This window comes from Musca autumnalis, unplaced genomic scaffold, assembly GCF_047663935.1.
Source record: "Musca autumnalis isolate F117 unplaced genomic scaffold, ASM4766393v1 scaffold_1, whole genome shotgun sequence".
NCBI classification, from domain to species: domain Eukaryota; kingdom Metazoa; phylum Arthropoda; class Insecta; order Diptera; family Muscidae; genus Musca; species Musca autumnalis.
The window spans coordinates 241,729,735-241,750,522 of record NW_027411644.1 but is presented as its reverse complement, the minus strand read 5'-3'; the positions used below and the strand labels follow the sequence as shown (position 1 = coordinate 241,750,522).

General features: G+C 36.3%; 1 pseudogene; it reads left to right on the top strand.

Annotated features, from left to right (window-relative positions):
- LOC141391140 (delta-1-pyrroline-5-carboxylate dehydrogenase, mitochondrial pseudogene) overlaps window positions 1–19,860 on the top strand; it is a 54,620-nt pseudogene extending 34,760 nt beyond the window's left edge.
- Window positions 19,861–20,788: the final 928 nt, after the last annotated feature.

Sequence of the window (20,788 nt, the reverse complement as noted above, 5' to 3'; positions counted from 1 at the left end):
AAAAATATAAATCTTGATTTCAACAGGATTTATAGGAACTCCGATGAATATTTCGATGTGTTACAAACGGAATGACAAATTTAATTATACCCTCCATGATGGACGGTATAAAAATTGCGGGTACAGGTCTAAATTTTGGTATTGACATTTAATGTCACCAGTGGCCAGATAACTATACCTCCCGATTTTCGGTATTTTGCGGATTTTAGCTACGAGCTGCCTGTAATTTCACACTAAAAGTTCCCAGTAGTCAAAAAATATATTCACCAAAAATCGTTAACATAGCTTCATGTTGTGCTGTAGTCCTCATATAACGGTAATTCCCCATTTTGGGTATTTTGAGGATTCTAGTTAAATTGTTTGACCGAACTACATGAAATTTAACATTTGAGGTTCCCAGTGGTCACAAAGCATCTCCACTAAAATTTGTCGCCACAGGTCCATATTTTGGTATAGCACCCATATAACGGTACCCCCTGATTCAAGACGTTTTGAGCGAACCATCTGTAATTCAATATTTGACGTTTCCCGTAGTTTCAAAACCTTTTCATTAAAAATTGTAATCATAGGCCAGGATTTTAGCTAAACTTGTTGACCGAACTTTCTGTAATTTGAGATTTGAGGTTCCCAGTGGTCAAAAACATTATCTATCAAACATTTTCAACATAGGTCCACAATCTAATATAGCCCCCATATAAATGTGCCGCCAGTTTGAAGACATTTCCAGATACATTTGCTAACCTTATTTAGGCATTTGGGGTAACCGTGTTCAAATTATAATTATTCCATTATAGTTCAACAATTTTATGGTAACGCTTTTTTACTTTGTAGATTCTTGCAGGTTCTGGAACAGAAATATTGTATCTATATTTAAATAGAGCTATGTGAATGTTTGTATATAAACGTATAAAAATATAAAAAAAATAAAACTATTTATGCGTAGTCACAGCAACTCTAGACTCACAAATGCAGCTCCATGTTGTCTTCATTTATAAACTATTCATATGGTTATCAGTATTAAATGTATATTACGGATATAACTTTTTGCACTTTTTTGCAGATATCGAAAATACCACCACATAGCCGTGTAGAGCATGAAAAACTATTATGAAATAAGGTGTAATTTTTTCTCTATCGCGAAAAAAGTTTCCGCACCAAATGCATTGAAGTTCACTAATGCATTTTTTTAATTTTATCTGTTATAACAACATGTTGCTTTTCGTTAAAATTTTTATTTTTTTTTTTTGGAATCTAATTTAAAATCATTATTAAAGCGTTCTGGACCAATTTGTTCTCAAATCGCGCCATTTCGGAGCATATTAGAAACTTTTGACACTATTGCAATTTTTGGATTTTCTTTATAAACTCGTGAATTTTATGTTTATATTTATTGTACCTATCGGACAAGAGAATATGGTGTCATTTGCAACAAATTCGCGGAAGTTACAGACCGTTTTAATGACTTTGCCTTTGAGAAATGTATTTTTGTCTATAAATATTTATTCAAACAAAGCAAATTTAAAATTATAAGTAGAAAAAATACCAAAAGGGTTTAAGTAATTGCGGTCGGTGCTGAAACTTTTTTCATCGAATCGATCTTAGAAACGCGTTTTCATTATTAGGACAAAATTCCCCACATGGTACTGGTGTTGTATTTTTGTAGAAAACAAATACAATTCTCACAGGCAAAGTCAACAAAAACAGCCTGTAACTTTCGCGAATTCGTTGCAAATGATCCCAAATTCTCTTGTTCGATAGGTACAACAAATATAAACATAAAATTCACGAGTTTATAAAGAAAAACCAAAAATTGCAATAGTGTCAAAAGTTCCTAATATGCTCCGAAATGGCGCGATTTGAGATCAAATTGGTCCAGAACGCTTTGATAATGATTTTAAATTAGATTACAAAAAAATAAAAATTTTAATGAAAAGCAACATGTTGTTATTACAGATAAAATTAAAAAAATGCATTACTGAACTTCAATGCATTTGGTGCGGAAACTTTTTTCGCGATAGAGAAAAATTGACACCGTATTTCATGCTCTACACGGCTATGTGGTGGTATTTTTTTGGTTATAGCCCTAATGTATATACATACAAATGTATATACACTATAGTGATGTAAACATTAAACCGGTTAAAAATCTGTAATTTAAGGTCCAACTCATGGTAGAACAAGAAAAGGTAGCAGCAATACCCAGCTGACTGAAATGGGTTGTAGTGTTAGTGTCAAATTTCATATGACATTTTATACATTCATTTCTATTTCGATGTACATTAGGGACATATATTTTTTGAGAAAAAAAATATATCATTCGGAAAAAACCATTTCCCAGAAAGACTTCTTCATATCAATGATATGTAACCTCCTCCAAGTTCGAACGATAAGCCGCGCAGTAAATCACCGCTTGTAGAGGCGATACAATGTTTGTTAATATGTGAGGTATTTTGTTAAAATTTAAAAAAAATAAAGCCCTAATAAACATGTGCTTTTTTGATTTCTAAAACAAAACATTGAAACAGCTTCTCCTTTTTCTATGAATTTCCAGCGACCCCAAACTTTTCTGCAAGAATTCTACTTTCTGCGAGAATTTATGCATTTAGTGGAATGATGTGGAACCATAAAAATTGAAAATGTAACGAATTTTCATTCATGTTTTCCAAAATATTCAACCAAATGTGAAAAATTATTAGTTTTTTAAATTCCAATAATTTATAGACATTTCCTTGTTTTGTTTACAAATACAACTGACAGTAACGTTACAAACAAAAACAAATTCCTTTGTGGTTGTTGTTCGAGTTGTATTTGTTGTAGTATTAACTTTACCTTGTATTTGTTCTACCATGGGTCCAACTATAGCTTTGAGTTAACGTGAATGACAAGTAATTAGTAATAGTATTCCAAAAATTTTAGATAAAACATACGTCGTGCACGTTTATAACTTGGTTCAGAATTTCACCTCAGGTATGTCTTTTCCTCATCATAACTACAGCTTTCAGTAAACATTCAGCCCAAGAAAAATGATCTAACGGTTATACTTCTACTTTGTATTTGACGAGAAAACATAAAAAAAGTTTGGACTCAAATGAAAAAAACGAATTCTCCATAGATATATTTTGGGACGCCCCATTCTAATGTTGTTCGCTTGCAGTACAAACGTTGATAGATATTATTTTAACCGTCTAACATACACAAACGTACGTGAACGTTTGTATCTTCATACTACTTATGTGTAGGTGTATTCCTCGACGCAAACACTATGCTAATAAATTTGCATATGCGCATGTGAAACACATTCACACGTGCATAAGTAAGCACTTTTTGTTTGCGGATACTTTCCATAATGAGCTCTGACACATAAAAGGATGACTTTGTTTATCATTATTTTTCAAATGAGGTTCCTTTTGTTTCAACAACTCCAACAAAGGTTGTGCATAGACAAAAAAACAGCATATAAACCGAACATCAAGTCGGTATTATTGTCGTCGTTGTTGTTTGCAGAGCCCTTTTGGTAGGACTTTAATTAGTCAGTTCACCTAAACAGATACAGTGGTTGAGTTGCATAACATAAACATTAATAACATGATATATTTCTCCATTATTGGTGGTAATAAGTAATAAGAAGCTGCCCTGGCATTATCCAGGATTTATCCTGATCCGTCTTTCATTTTTACGGACTCTGAACTCTCTGTGTTTTCGTTTAAATTCGCTGAACACTCTTTAAAGGTATTAAGCTAACATGTTCCGCGTTTTCGTACATCTTTAAGTACGACGAACAATAATATGTTTTTAATCCCTTTTGTTGTTGTTTTTCTTTCGAGTTGAGCTGTGTGGCCAGAAGGTTTTTTTTTGCAAATGGAAAAGAATCCCAGAGAAATGATCAGCACTAACCACTAAACGACATGTTTCGCACTTGTTGGCGGTGCTCATCAGGTGCATTAAGCGAAACAGTCTGGCAATGCCTCTTACCTAAATTTACTTTTTATAGATATTGACCCGTGTGGGGTTTGCTTGATCTTCCATCGGGACCCTCCCATTGGCGAATTGGGGAACGTTCATCATAAATTGCTATGGCGGACATCGGGGAAATAAAGTACCCGAGGGTGACCAAAATCTAGCCTAAGGGACGGCAGCTGGTCTCTTAGTACAAATGGCAGGCAGAGGCTGAGACAGCTGGTATGGCTGCCTTTGAACTACAGAAGGCGCTGTGGGACACACATCTACGGCTTCTGTACAGCGAAAGTCGAATATTTGTATATAATAATCGTGCTAACACAACAGCAAATGTATCCATATTGGGCGGCTGTAAACAGCGTCTGTACTCGAATCGAACGGCTGAAACACAGAAGTAAAACTATAAACGTTTCAGAAGGCAACGGGAAACCACTGAAGTACTATTCCTTGAAAATCGGTCTCCGGCCAAACGAGGGTGCTAAGAATCCCCGGAGGTAAAACCAAAGATAACCTAAAATCGGAACATGGAATGTAAGGAGTCTCTTTGAAATCGGAAAGCTTAATAACACCATAAGTGAGATGAAAAATCCCAATATAGATATACTTGGAATAAGTGAAACATGGTGGGAAGACTGTGAACTCCATATGGGCAAGTCACACTTTGGTTTCAAAGAAGGAATGGGTACCAGAGAAGCACTACTCAGCATACACTCCCTGATCCAAAACTGTCGTGATGTGCAAAAAGATGTTTTTATATGTTTCATAGATTATGCCAAAGCTTTTGATACTGTTCAGCACCATAAACTTATTGATATACTTGTATCAATCGGTATCAATCCGAAAATAAATTCAATGTATAAAAAATTTGTATTGGAACCAGACTGCATGTATCAACATATCGAAGGGCGTCAGACCGGGATGTATATTATCTTATTTACGGAGGCCTTGCAAAACGAAAAAATGGGAATTCGATCAAATGGGGTTCTAAACAAGTAAAAAAGTATCAGTCGGCTTTGCCGACAGAGTTATACCCTCAGCCGGTGCAAATTGAAACACTTTTTTCACAAAAAACTTATGTATTTAGGGGGTTTCAAAATTTTGGTCGTATGAACCGACAAAAATTTTGATTAGGATTAAAGTTCAAAAATTTTGCGGAAAAGGTACTTAAAGGAATGGACCGACATAGACCATGGGGGTGCCTAGGGGGTGTTTACATCCTTCGGGCTGTTTTCTCAAGAAGTATGGACTTGCCCCTGAAACAACTTTTACCGTCGTAATTGAGGCAGCGAATGTAAGTTGCTTCAACAAAAATAAAAGTGATTCAATAGCAGGTCTTAAAGTGAACTTATCCAAAATTTTGTGTGGGAGGTACGGGATGGAGTGGAAAAATATAGTCCATATTCGAACCTGATCTATATCTGGTAGATATTATGAGAATGTGTAAAGTATGGACCGAATCGGTCACACCCATCAAGCGTTATCGTGCGCACAATTTTTCCGAATATTTTTTGAACTTTTGTGGGGTAGGTACCTGAAGGAGTGGACCGATATGGCTTATCTACGAACTTAAACTAAGTTTGGAAACAATATTACGAAGGCCAAATTTTGGCCGGAATCGGCATTTTCGTTCGAGAATTATCTTGCGCTTCCACCCATAAACATGGTGTCATAGGGTTTTTTTCAACTTTCAGGCTATTTTTTCAGAGAGTATGGACTTGCCCCTGATTAAACTTGTACCTTCGTATAGGGGTCAGTGAATACAAGTTGTTACAACAAAAATCAAGGCGATTCGCGAGCAGGTCCTAAACTGAACTTTTCCGAAATTTTGTGTGGGAGGTACTCGAAGGAGTTTACCCATTGAGTTCATATTGGAACCTCATCTAAGTCTGGTAGAAATTTCATAATGTGCAAAGTATGGACCAAATCGGTTACTCCCTTCAAGAGTTATCGTACGCACAAATTTTCCGAACATTTTCGAACTTTTGTGGGGGAGGTACCAGAAGGAGTGGACCGATATAATCCATCTTTGAACTTGAACTAAGTTTGGACAAAATATTACGAAAGCCAAATTTTGGGCCGAATCGGCAAATCCGTTCGAGAGTTATCTTGCGCTCCAACCACTAACACGGTGTCATAGGGTTTTTGTAACTTTCAGGCTATTTTCTCAGGAAGTATGGACTTGCCCCTAATGAAACTTACAGCGTCGTATAGAGGACAGCGAATACAACTTGCGTAAACAAAAATCAAAGCCATTCGAGACCAGGTCCTAAATTGAACTTTTCCGAAATTTGGTGTGGGAGGTACCCGAAGGAGTGGACCGATTGAGTCCATATGGGAACCTCATCTTATTTTGGTAGAAATTACACGATGTGCAAAGTATGGACCAAATCGGTTATTCCCTACAAGAGTTATCGTGCGCACAAGTTTTGCGACAATTTTTGAACATTTGTGGGGGAGGTACCTGTAGGAGTGGACCTATATGGCCCATCTTCGAACTTAAATCGAATCTGGACAAAATATTTCCATACCCAAAATTTAAACCGAATCGATTGATCCGTTCGAGAGTTATCGTGCGCACCAGCCTGCCAGACAGACGGACGGACATTGCTAGATCTACTCAAAATTGTCTGAAACGGATATCGTACAAACATACTTGGGGTCTAAAACCATTATTTCGATGAGGCACATTTTTGGTCGTATCAAAGTGTAAATACCCTTTTTTAGCCTAAAGGCTGAGGGTATAAAAATAACATACGATATGCAAACGACACGACAATCCTAGCAAGCAGTACAATGGCCTACAAAAGGCAATAGACGAACTTACATCCGTAAGCGAACTATATGGACATCACAAAAACAAAATCCATGATTATCAGCAGAAAGAACATCTGTATTAACACATCGCTGACAATTCACAATGCAGAAATTGAAAGAGTAACTACGTTCAAATATTTGGGGGTATTGATAAATGACAAATGGGACGTATCACATGAAATTCGATGTCGAATAGAGATTGCCAGAGGAGCGTTTTATAAATACTAGGAGCCATAATATCGGACTTCAAACCAAAATTAGATTTGTGAAATGTTACGTATGGTCCGTACTACAGTATGCAGCAGAGACATGGACAATTAAAGCCAAAGATGAAAAAAGCTAGAGGCATTTGAATTGTGGATATATAGAAAAATTTTAAAAATACCCTGGACCACTCGCGTAACGAACAATGAAGTCTTAAGAAGAATGAACGTGGATCGACTATTGACTAAAACAATAAAAAATCGAAAAATCTTTTATTTTAGACACAAAATGAGAAATGACAAATACCAACTCATCCAAAAGATTCTTAAAGGGAAAATTGAAGGAAGGCCCAGCAGAGGAAGAAGAGAACTTTCCTGGTTAAAGAATATTTAAGACTGGACTGGCAACGACGATGAAAGGAACTTGTTCAGGGCGGCCAAAAATAGAGAACTGCCGACAATATATATACAAAAAATGTTAATGTAAACTGAAATGTAATTCTATTATTGTAAAACTATTTAATGTATGATCGCTTATATCCGGAAAACGGATGGGCAAATAAAAGAAGATGATAGTTATTGAATTTATGGTACGGCCTACTATGCCCATCACGACAAACTTGACAAAAACACGTGTTATTAATTTAAAAAAAATTACACTTTTATTAGTATGCGTAATTTATTATTTTAAAATACATATATTTTCACCAATACATCATCACTTTTAAAAAATTACAACAAAAAAGCAATTGACTTTTTTTGAAGTACAGGTAGTATAGAGTATATCGCAAAAGAATTCAACTCGACCGGTACAAAATTGGGTGAGATATGACCGCTCAAAGTGAAAATGACTTTGTGTTTCGAGGCGAAACATAAAACGCTTTTTTCTCGAAAGGACATTTTTGAAGTCGGTGCCAACGAGTGCTCAAAAAACGAATGGACCGATCCTTATACATTTTGGCGAACTTATTAAACACATAACATCATATATGTATATTGTCTTTAAGCGAGACGGATTTTTTTATTTTTTTCGACAAAAAAAACGGTAAATTTTTTTCTTAAAATGGAAATTTTGATTCTGGTCACTAAGGTGTCCAAAATCGCAACCGGTTAACCGGTTTTGAGTTACAAAACCGAAACCGGGTTTCGCCAAAAACGTCATTTTCGGTTAACCGCAAAAACCCGGTCGGTTAACATGTTTTAAAAAAATAGTAATATTATTAATATTAAATTAAAATTGTATTCTTGAAGGTAAAGTAAACTTAACTAACGCAAGGTACGGGCGAAGTTGTAAATGTCAGATACCTTTAAATTTGTGTAAAATGTATAGTTGTGCCAGTCTAGTTCAATTGAACGATATAAGATATGACGAAGTCGTTATACTTCATATACCCCTTTATGCACATTTTTAATCAAATATTTATCAATTATGAGCAATTTTGTACATATTTTATAAAACCGGTTAACCGGTTTTGAACAATTTTGAAACCCGAAAACCGGTTTTTGAAAAAATTTAAAATTTCGTTTAACCGAAAACCGTTTTGCTTGGAAAATCCGGTTGTTCACAACCTACTGTTCACAATTTTTTTAAATCGATTTTTTGAAATTCCGTTTCTCTTAAAGACAAGATTATTAAGTTCTTACAACGCCCACAAAAAAACGAAGATCGGACCACTCGTTTTCGAGCTATCGTTGGTACCCCAAAACGCTTTGACCAAAGTACAAGTAAGAAAGCACTAGTAAGCTGTGCTGGCGGAGATATACCCTGAGACTCAGACGGACGAAGCAAACGACATAACTATACCGTATATAAAATATATTGATTTTGTATCACAAGTTTGATTCAAAATTTGTGGAAACTGTAAATGCCGTATGTTTAGATATAGCCCCCATATAACGGTACGTCCTGATTTTGGGTATTTTGGGGATTTAGCTACATTTTTTACTGTACTAGCCATAACTTGCATTCACGACACTTCTTAACCAAAAATTATTGCCATAGTTCCGTGTTTTGGAATAACACTCATATGACAGTACCTCCCGATTTGACATATTTTGAGGGTTTAAACTAAATTTGTGTCTGATCTACACGTAATGCTACATTTAATGTTCCCTGCAATTACGAAACTTCTCCACCATAAATTGTCGACATATGTAAGTCCATATTTTGGTATATCACCCATATAACGGCACCTCCCGAGTTTTAAATAATTTCAGTATTTTACCTACATTTGTTGACCGTACTAACTGAAATATGACATTTGAGTTTTCAAGCTGTCACAAAACTTCCCCAACAAAAATTGTCAAAATATGTCAACGTTTGGTTATGGCGCTATAAAACTGTAGCACCAATTTCAGGTTTTTTATTTTTTATCTATTTTTGGTTAAGATTTTTTTTTATATATGATTAAAAGTGGTTAAAAACTTATCTATCAAAAATTGCGAAAATTGGCCGATGTTGTGGCCAGCCCACATATAACGTTAGAGCCCGATTTTCGGTATTTTGAGGGTTTGAGCTACATTGCTTGACGGAACTACCAGTAATTTGACATTCACAAAAATGTTCACTTTTTGGTACAAGCCCCATATAAGCGTACCTCCCGATTATCGGTATTTTGAGAATTTTATTTGTTGCCCACATCACTTTTCCACCAAAAGTTGTCAATATAGGTCTATGGTTTAGTATAGGCCCGGTTTCGGTGTTTTCAGGGTTTTGACAACATTTTTGACGGAAAGATCCGTCACTCGAAAAGTGTTGCGCCTATAATTGTGGACTGGGAAAGAAACTAATTATTCCATTGTAGTTAAGAATGTTTTATGGGTATAAAACGTTCTTTTTACTTGTTATTTTTATGCTCTTGTTTTCACTTGTGTAAACCACTGTTCATATTTGCTCTATTTCTGTTTCTCCCACTGATGTTTGTGGTACAAATGTATTCGCTGGTAGACATTTACTTTCAGTTTATTAGCTCCTTTAATTTCTTATTCATTCAGCATATAATTAAATTGTTAAATAAAAATCTTGGTTTTCAGACACTAGTGATACGCTAATGTTGGCATATACTCGTAAGGAGGGTGCGAATTATGCTGCCACCGTCGTCAAGTACTGCATGCAATGTCACCGCGGTGTTGGAGAGCACTTAGCCCTGGTAGATACAGAATATAATTAAAGCACCACTGTTGTGTTGGACTGATTTTTTAATGATTATGTTAATGTTGCACAATGCGTTAATGTTGAGTATTATAATGGTATTACATCTTTGTTGTTATTGCCATAGAAATCCTTTGCTAAAATGGCTGATGTTTACAAAGAACTAAAAAAGGGGATTGCAGATTTTATCTTTTTTTATGTGAAATAAGTGTAAGTGCTTTCTTGTTGTAGTGTTAGAGAGGTAAACATGCTTAAGATGATTTTATAATTTATTTTATTATTAGCTTTATTTATATGTAGTTATTTATTTCCACCATAAAAAACGTTTTAAGATGTAAAATTTAAACAAGTAAAAAGTATGAGTCGGCGGTTGTAATTTAGGAGTTTGTGTTTCAAGCGGTTAAAAATATTACTACCACAAATTGTTTATATAGGTCCACGATATGGTATAGTCCCTATGTAGCACAACGCGTTAAAGTATTTTTGAGGCCTTGACCACATCTGGCCACCGAATTGGTTGTAATATTGAATTTTGTGACTCCAATGTTTGAAAAAAATTCTACCAAACCAATTGTTTATATAGGCCAATGCTGTGATATAGGCCCTATACAATTCAAGGCATTTTTAGGGTCTTGGCCACATTTTCTTACCGAATTGGTTAGAACTTAGGATTTTGTGTTTTCTGATTTAAGAAAACATTTTTATACCCCCAACATAATATGGAGGGTATAATTAAATTCGCATTCCGTTTATAACACTCGAAATATTCTTCGGACACCCTATAAAGTATATTTATTCGTGATCAGTAAAAAATTCTAAGTCGAAGTAACCATGTCCATTTGTCCGTCTGTTAAAATCAAGATCGGAGTCGCAATCTTTAAGATAGAGCATTATAATTTGGATCATTAAATCCTATTACTCCTAGGATGCTTGGTATTGAAAATGGGCTATATCGGTCCACGTTTTGCCGTAGCCACCATAGAACGATACCTCCCGGTTTACGGTATTTTGAAGGTTTTAGCATCATTATCACACCGAAAAGGCTGAGATTTGGCATTAAGTCTTCATTAGGGGTATAACACTTTCCGCCTGAAATTTTTCGGTATAGGTCCACGCCTTCATATAGCCCCCATAGAACGGAACCTCCCAATTTTTGGTATTTTGAAAGTTTTAGCCTCATTATAACACCGAAGTGGCAGAAATTTGGCATTTAATCTTCGCTGGGAGTATAACACTTTCCACTTGAAAGTTTTTTTTACGCTCACACCTTCATATAGCCCCTATAGAACGGAACATCCCGATTTTCGGTATTTTGAAAGTTTTAGCCTCATTCTAACACCGAAATGGCTGAAATTTGGCATTTAATCTTCATTGGGGGTATACAAATTTCCACCTGAAATTTGCCAGTATAGGTCTTCATGTTGCCCTTATAGAACGGCTATCGTTTATTTTCGATATTTTGAATGTTTTAGCCAGGGATACAAAAGCATTATAACAGGTAAAAAAACATCGCTTGCAAAAAATCAGAGAGTATATGTCCACGTTTTGAAGATTTTACTAACATTTTCCTACCGATTGGAAATTTGTGTTTCCAGAACACAGAAAAAAATTAAACATGTAAAAAAGCGTTAAATTTGCCCGGGCCGAACTTTTTATATTCTCTTCCATGAAATATTTTGAACTAAATGGAATAATTAGATTTATTTCTTAACGAAAGTACGAATGCCCACAATTTTACGTGAAGAAGTTTTTTGACTACTGGGAACCCCAAATACCTAATTTTATCTAATTCGATCAGTAAAAAAATTGAAAATACCTAAAATCGGGAGTTGCCTTTATTTGTTATTCATGGAGGATACGCCACAACCTAAGCCTATGTCCAAAACTTTCGCAGATAAGTGTCAACAAACTCTGAATATGCCAAATTACAGCCAATTTAGGTCGAAAATGTAGATAATAATTTCCAAATATCTGGTGCACGGTGCGCCTTAACTAAATTCAAATGATAGGTGCTTACACCTGGGAAGTTTTTGCGGTTTCTGAAACTACAATGTTCAGAGATGAGAAAAATAAAAAAAATCGCCGGAGGGATTTTCAAATAAATCGCGGTCAAAGATCACTATTTTAGGGCTTTATTAGGTTTTCATGATTTGACTAACTTTGAATGAAAACCGCTTACACCTGTGAAGTTTTCGCGGATTCTGAAACAGCAATGTCATAGATGAGAAAAATCAAAAAACAAGAAAAAATCACTGGAGGAATTTTTAAATAAATCGCGGTTGAAATTCACATTTTTAGGTTTATTTTAGGTTTTCGCGATTTTGCTTGAAAACCGCAAGTCCTATCGAAATGGGACTAAAGAAAATTTTGTATCGGTGAAAATTCTCCAGAGGATTGACCGTTACGATTTGTTCCCAGGTTTTAGCATTTTTGAGATATTGAAGTTCATGTCACATTTATAGGTTTTGTTTTGATAGGTTTACACAATTTGCTTGAAAACGGTAAGTCTTATCGAAATGGGACTAGAGAAAATCTTACAGATCTCAAAATCCTCTATAAGATTGGTTTTCGTAATTTTTTCCTAAGTTGTACAATTTTTGACATGATTTCTCTTTTCTATTCTAACATTTTTATTTTTCTTTCAATTTATTTAAGTGCAATTTTATGTACCAATGGTTGGGTATTTTCCAACTGTTCACGTTTATTCCTGAGAGCCTCCTTAAGTAGATTGTATAAAAGACCATACATATTGTAAATGAGGTTTGAAATTGTAGCAACATTTGATGTTTTATGTTTTTATTGGCAATTTTGCAATAGGAGTGTATGGTGATGCAATACTAAGAATAAGAAGTAACAAGTAAACAACGCGCTGAGCTTTTTATACTCTCCACCATGAGTTGTACTGAAGCAAATTGGAATAGTAGATACCATGACAGTAGACCAGTGTTCACCAACAACTACAAATGCAACCGCTCCGTTTGTGTTGGGCACACACACGTGTGCGTTAATTCATTGCTAAAACAACGAAGATGATCGGTGGTGAGAGTATCGTTGAAACTCACCACAATTTAGATTGTGTGTGTTCACACAGACACGGCTCGCGAGCCCAGTGGTGATTAACACTGAAGAAGACCAGTGTCCCTCACCTAGGGGCTCGCGATCATTTACTGCAGTGTTAATCACCACTGGGCTCGAGAGCCGTGTCTGTGTGAACACACACAATCTGTGTGAACACACACAATCTGTGTGAACACACACAAATCTGTGTGAACACACACAATCTGTGTGAACACACACAATCTGTGTGAACACACACAAATCTGTGTGAACACACACAATCTCAATTGTGGTGAGTTTGAACGTTACTCTCGCCACCGATCATCTTCTTTGTTTTAGCAATGAATTAACGCACACGATGTTTATCTAGAGAGGGATAGATAATCTCGTGTGTGTGTGCCCAACACAAACGGAGCGGTTGCATTTGTAGTTGTTGGTGAACACTGATTTACTGTGTGAACACACACAATATCATTTGTGGTGAGTTTCAACGTAAATTTCACCACCGATTATCTCCTTTGTTTTCTATCAAGAAAGCAGTGAATTAACGCACACGATGTTTATCGAGAGAGGAGAGACAATCTCGTGTGCATGACTAACACAAACAGAGCGGTTGCATTTTTAGAGGTTGGAGTAGACCCAAGTCTACTGGACGCAAGATGTTGATACGACGAACTGGAATTTATCGCCGTTTACTGCCAGACCCACTTTTGCATCGGGCTCATTTTGCGATTAGACGATAATAAAAGACTGGGAAAGGTTCTTTCCTATTTTGACTGATGATCTTTAAACTTATGTTTTTTTTTTTCTTTGGTAGAACCGCATGGTATGATCCGATTATTTTGTCAACCGAAGGTTTTACTTTCGCCAGCGATGGTATGAATCTCGTATGTTTCTGCAGTTGGCACGTACCGTCTAGTATTCCTTGTTGTGCACATGATTAAACAAACTGTGGTTCCAACCTCAGAGATTACTTCCCTCCAGCCAAATTTTGCTAATTAACTGACGCATAATTCATATTAACATGTCGCCACCCTGCAAGCATTTCCAATCGCACATTACTCGAAATAGTCACTCGTCCGCGAGCTCGCATTCTTATCGATGAAGGCTCACCGCGCAGGAAGAAATGCACCACGGCCTAGATCATTGGTGTCCAAAATAAATGAGAGAGAATTGTTGGGATAGTAATGTCCCTTTGTTAAACAACGGCTGACATGGCTCTCATTTGGATTTGTTATTCTCTGTTGTTACGACAACGTGCAAGCGTGTACATCAACGGCCTAGATACTACTTGTGAATGTCGATTTAGTGGCTCCTGAAAGATATATCGATAACAAATGATAGTGACGAAAAACAAGATTTTTTTTATTTTGCTTTTTATTTGTCTTTGCTATTAAACTACAACTATAACGCTGTGCTACAAAAGTTGGCAAAATTTTTTTGCAGTGGTTCTGATGCCTATATTCTGCTTTGTGGGAGTCCATGGAAGACGAAAACACCTTTGGTTCCTTGGGTCACTTCGGTTTTTGGATTTATAATGTAGTGAAAAACGGTGTTTCTTGGATTTTCAACTTAAAACGGACATAACTCCTTTTTTCCACAACAGACTTTTACAACTTATTTTTTATTTAAAAGGTGAAAATCATGTCTTTCGAACAAGCCATAATTTAATCGGATGACAAATGGTTAGGTTATTGTGATTTATGTTTGATAAAAACTCATTAAAAAACAGGAAAGTGCTTTTCCTCGTGCTCTAGGCTGCGTAGAAGACACCAAACTACATAATTATTTACTTTTATCAAGAAGGAAATTTAGTTAGCTTTACAAAATGGGGAAAACCGATGAAATCGGTTGAAATCGGTCAAAAATGGGCTACGTTGGTCCACGTTTTGATATAGCACTCATATAACGGTTACCCCCGTTATAACCGATTTTCAGTATTTTGAAGCTTTTAGTCCATTATCACACCGAAATTGCTGAAATTTAGTTTTTAGTCTGCGTTGAGATAAAACTTTCCACCTGAAATTTGTCGATATAAGTCCATGGCTTCATATATCCCCCAAAGAACGGTACCTCCCAAATTTCGGTATTTTGAATGTTGTGGCCTCAATATTACACCGAAATTTCTGAAAGTTGGTATTTAGTCTTCGTTGGAGGTATACAGTTTTATACCTGAAATTTGCATGTATAGGTCCACGTCTTTATGTAGCCCCCATAGAACTCTACCTTCCGAAATTCGGTATTTTGAAGTTTGAGGCGATAATGTTACACCGAAAAGGGCTGAAATTTGGCATTTAGTCTTTGTTAGAAGTATAGAACTTTCCACTGAAATTTGTCGGTATAGATCCACGTCTTCACAAGAGAATTATTAGCATATGTTCTCGTCTTGGTTTTGCCTCCATTGAAGCGTAACTCCCTATTTTCGGTATTTTGAAGACTGTGTCTCAATATCCCGAAAGGGCTGTAATTTGTCGTACAGACCCCATAGAATGGTTCCTCAAGATTTTCGGTATGTATTTTGAAGATTGATACCTTAATATTCCACCGGCTGAAATATAGCCCCGCAGAATTCCCACTCCCAATTGTCGCTATTTTGAAGATGTTGGTTCCAATATCCAACCGAAAAGGTTTGAATTTGGTATTTATTCTTCGTTAGGGGCATAGAATTTTCCACCAGAAATTTATGGGTATGGATCAACGTTTTATTCAGCCTCCATAGGACGGTGCTCCGGATTTTCGTTATTTTTAAAGTTTTAGCCAAAGTTTAAAATTGTAAATACTGGAGCGTTTTTACAGAAAATATCATCAGTTATGATATTCTGCTTTTGCAAGGAATAAGAAGCAGAGCTTAAGGCCTGCGTACATAAGCTGCTCTGCCTGATTGCCTTGCTTCCTGCTTCATTTTTGACATAATAAAAATAAAAGAATAAAGAAGGCCGAGGAAATTTCGAACTGGGTTGCCCCTTTTCTTTTTTATTCTTTTATCAGAAGTAAGCAAGGTAAGCAGATTATGTACGCAGGCCTTTTAGTACTTTCAACATCGAAAGGAAATTAATTGCTTCTATTCACTTCAATACAGTTCGTGATGGAGGGTATACAAATTCGATCCGGCCGAAATTAACGTCGTTCTCACTTGTTTCTTCTTCAAGAAAAATAAAAGAAGTACCCCTTTAGATTTTTTCCAATATTTTCAATTTTGAATGGAAGCGAAAGGTTTTTTTTTCAAAAAAAAAAAAAAACCATAAATATGAGCTTAGTTCGGCTATAAATGCCTAGGTACATATGAAGCCTCCCCTGCTTGCCGCTGCTTGCTTCTGATAAAAGATTAAAGAAGGCCGAGCCAACTTCGAACTAAGTTGCCCCTTTCTTCTTTTATTTTTATTATGTCGGAAATGAAGCAAAGTTGCTTATGTACCCAGGCCTTTACATCCAAACTATGATAACAATATTTATAATTTTCTTATTCTTAATATTGTGTCCAAAGTTAGTTTAAGTTCGAATATGGGCAGTGTCCACAGCTTCCTGCACCTCCCCCCATATGTTAAAAAAGTCTCACTGAAATGGTACGCGCAACAGCGTACCACCCTTCCCAAAAGTTCAACATTTTTGTTTAAATACAGATCCTTTGGAAAATTATACCGATGCTTCTCCTTGTGAGAAAGTCCATGCTTGCCGACATAATGGTCCAAAAGCTCTGAATTATACGGTGACCAGCTGAAATGAGTGATAGGAGTGCTATCTATCGAAAAGAAATGACTCCCAAAATAAAATCCACTTCCAAAATTGACTAGGCCGATGCATTACAACAATTTTAAATTTTAATCCGAATTTGTATATTTTTGTCGGCAAGTTCAAACTTTCAAAGAGGGCCACAAAATCTGAAAACGTCTTAAATGCGTAATTATTGAGGAAAAGGATTTAGTTGCGTAACCGGCATTCAATTTTTCATTCATAGATGCATTCACACTGGCTAAGCTAGCTGCAAAGCCGACTGATACTTTGTTGCTGTTTCAGAATCCAACACCAAACTTATATCTGAATCTATGGCAGCTATGATACAGTGAGTTAAGTTAACCCTAGTGCTTGTTTAATTTCTTGGTGTTTCTTTTCATTGTAATTCCAATTCCAGCAAGGTGCTAACTTCAATGTTATACTTTCCAAGTACATTCGCCAGTCACGAACTGCTTCATCTCTGTTGGGAGTCCCATTATGGTGGCTCACTCATGCAACGCCTGAACCGGTGACTATAAACGATCTAATGTGTGAACGTGAAAATTGATTATTTTCATGTGATATATAGGCGTTCTCTAACCTGACAGACAGGCTTGGAATTCATACGGGGTCCGCGGGGTCGTCATCATTTTCTATACGAAATGTCTACTTTATTTTGCACTAACCAAGGCACATTTATAGAAGGAAGAAGTGACAATAAGCCTATTTTTACTTTTTTTGTAAATTTGGTTTTCAAAATGTAATAGGGTCTACTCATGGAATTTGGAACTTCGAAATTTGCTACCATAAAATACTTCTTTTCATCGTAAACGTGTTATAAAAAATTATCTACTTACATTGCTTTATATTACAAATTTGTTCTATTTTAGAGGATTTTCAAAATGTATTTATTTCTTTTTTTCTTGAGAAAATGTTTAAAACGACCCCATTATTCAATATTTTCTTTGACATTGAATTTTCAATAACAACAATGTTGTTTTTGTAAATTTGTTAGTTGTTTTAATTCATGCACCTACCTTATATAAATGTGCCTTGGCACTAAAGGCCTTATCACATAAGAGGATTTCTGGCTTAATGCATCAAGTTGCATGTTCTTCCGGCTTTTAGTCAAAGAATACGAAAATCGTATTTCAGCACACATTCAGCCGCGTGGAGATGTAGAAATCCTCTTATGTGACGAGGCCTTAACTTTTCTATGGCACATTTCCTTTTATTTTCCGCATACATACTTTTGAGGTGTACTGTATTTGATTTACAGAATGTCGGAATGTCTCTTTTCTATTTTCCTTATTATTTTTATTTTCTTTCATTTTCATATTTCATAACAATGTTATTAAAATTTATTGGCATTTTCCGCTACGCTCCGTGCAACGATTGCTTTCATCAGCTACAATAGAATTGCCCAAAGTTAACGACGGCAATTTAAATAATGCAGTCAAGAAAATTTATAGCCAACACGTTAGTGTGCCCATAGCCATTGGTGAGGAGAACATCTATTCTGGTGATGCACAAAATCTACAGATGCCTCATAATCATCGGCGGCTAGCTGCCAAATATTATTATGCCACAAGAAAACACATTCAAATGGCCATTGAAAAGGCAATGCAGGTGCAAAATGAATGGTCCAACACCGATATTCAATATCGAGCAAATTGTTTTCGAACTACTGCAAATATGCTCTGTCAGTCGGATAGAAGTGCTGAACTTATGGCTTCAATAATGCTGGGACAAGCAAAAACACGTGTCGAAACTGAGCGAGATTTTGGTCGTTTAATTCGCATGCTTCATACGACAGCAGATTATTTGATACGCCTGTCGCAGCTAAAATTAAGCTCAACTACAGAATGCTTGATTCCCTCGCTGGTTCTGAGACCTTTGGATGGTTTTGTGGCATGTACCGGTCCTATAAATACAACATGGCGTGCTGCATATTTGGCCCTGGGTCCATTAATAATGGGAAATACTGTCTTGTGGAGACCGCCAAGAGCTTGTGTCCACTCCGCCTATATTATCTATACAACCCTAATAGAGGCCGGCATATTGCCGTATGCCTTGCAATTTTTACCTTCAAATTATCGTTTATTTTTGGATACCGTTATAAGATCTCCCTATTTGGGTGGTGTTAACTATGCTGGACGTCTGAACACATTGCGTACGGTGTGGCATGACATTGCCATACAATTGGTGCATTACAAATGTTTCCCGCGCCTTGTGGGTGAGTGCGATAGTAAGGGATTTCATTTTGTACACGAATCAGCCGACCTGGAAAAAGTTGTGGATCATACAATAACAGCTGCCTTTAGTTATTCCGGACAAAGGCCGAATAGTTGTGCTCGTCTCTATGTTCCTGATTCGAAATGGCCTGAAATCAAATGTCAGCTTGAAGATCGTGTTGGTTCTTTAAAGATTGGTGATCCCACAGATGATGAGTGTTTTTCTTCAGCTATTATACGTGCAGAATTATTCGACATTGTTGTTGAATATCTCAACTATGCCCACAACACAAGGGATAATGAAATAATTGTTGGCGGCAATTTCAATAAATCTCATGGTTATTTTATAGAACCAACAGTTGTTGTGTGTAAAGATCCGCATGATCGTCTTCTGGTGGATAATATACTTGGACCGGTCTTAAGTGTTTACATTTATGAGAGTAAACAATTGGATGACGTTTTAAAAATAATTGCAGAAACTCAAAAATTTGGAGGTTGTGGTTCTGTGTTTGTTGGAGATGAGAAAATTCTTCCAAGCCTGTTATTGAAACTTCGAATGTCAGCTGGTAATCTGTATGTAAATAATCAATGTACCGGAGGTGATATGAGTCATTTACCTTTGTCTGGTAATCGTTTGTCGGGTACAAACGATAAAAATGGCTCTGCTTACTATTTGCTTCGGTTTGCCGCTCCCCAAATGATCGAAGAAGCTGTAGCTGGGTATAGTGAATGAAAAACAATAAAATATCTGCTTGATGAACTTTTTATTTTTTAATAATAATTTCTATATATTATGACATGTAAATGTGTATATTTATACATATGTGTTTATATTGCGCTTTAAAATACGTCTCCTAATTTTTACTATTCTGACTACGGCTCATAACTTCTATTAAAAACCTTTAAAAGGTTACCTGACCTTGGAATCAGGGCCAAGCTTTCAAATTCCGTCCTTCCCAATATCCCTAAATCAATGGTAAATCGGTAGAAAAATTATGAGAATTAGCCGTGTTTATCTATGAAGGACCTAATTACACGTTAGGAGCGTTGGCTTACAGAAAATGTGCCGTCAGTAACGTTTGACTTGAATCCATACATTTGTAATTCACTCATCAACGTAGGTGTTTCCTTTACACTGATCAACTGGATTGACGATCATCAGCAGTATAGTGAACTCAAATATCGGTGAGAGTTCCATCCATATGTGTGTCACCAGGAGCACACCACAAGGTGGTATCCGATTACCACTACTGTGTAATACAGTGATAAACGAAATGGTAGCTGAAAGAGGAAGAACGCGTACCCGACGATTGGAACCTGAGCATCCTATGTCCCGTCCACAAGTAAGGAGATAAGACTGTATGCTCCAACTATAGGGGCATAAGTATTTTCCCTATTGCCTATAAGATAGTGTCAGGGATATTGTGCGAACGACTAAAGCCAATGGTCAACGAAATAATTGGACCATACCAATGTGGCTTTAGACCTGGCAAGTCCACCATTGACCAGATATTTACCCTGCGGCAAATCCTAGAGAAGTCCCAAGAGATGCAGATCGACAGATATCACCTTTTTGTCGATTATAAAGCAGCATTCGACAGTCCCCTCCGATCAAAGGTATTCCATGCAATGTCTGAATTTGGTATCATCCGGCTTTGTAA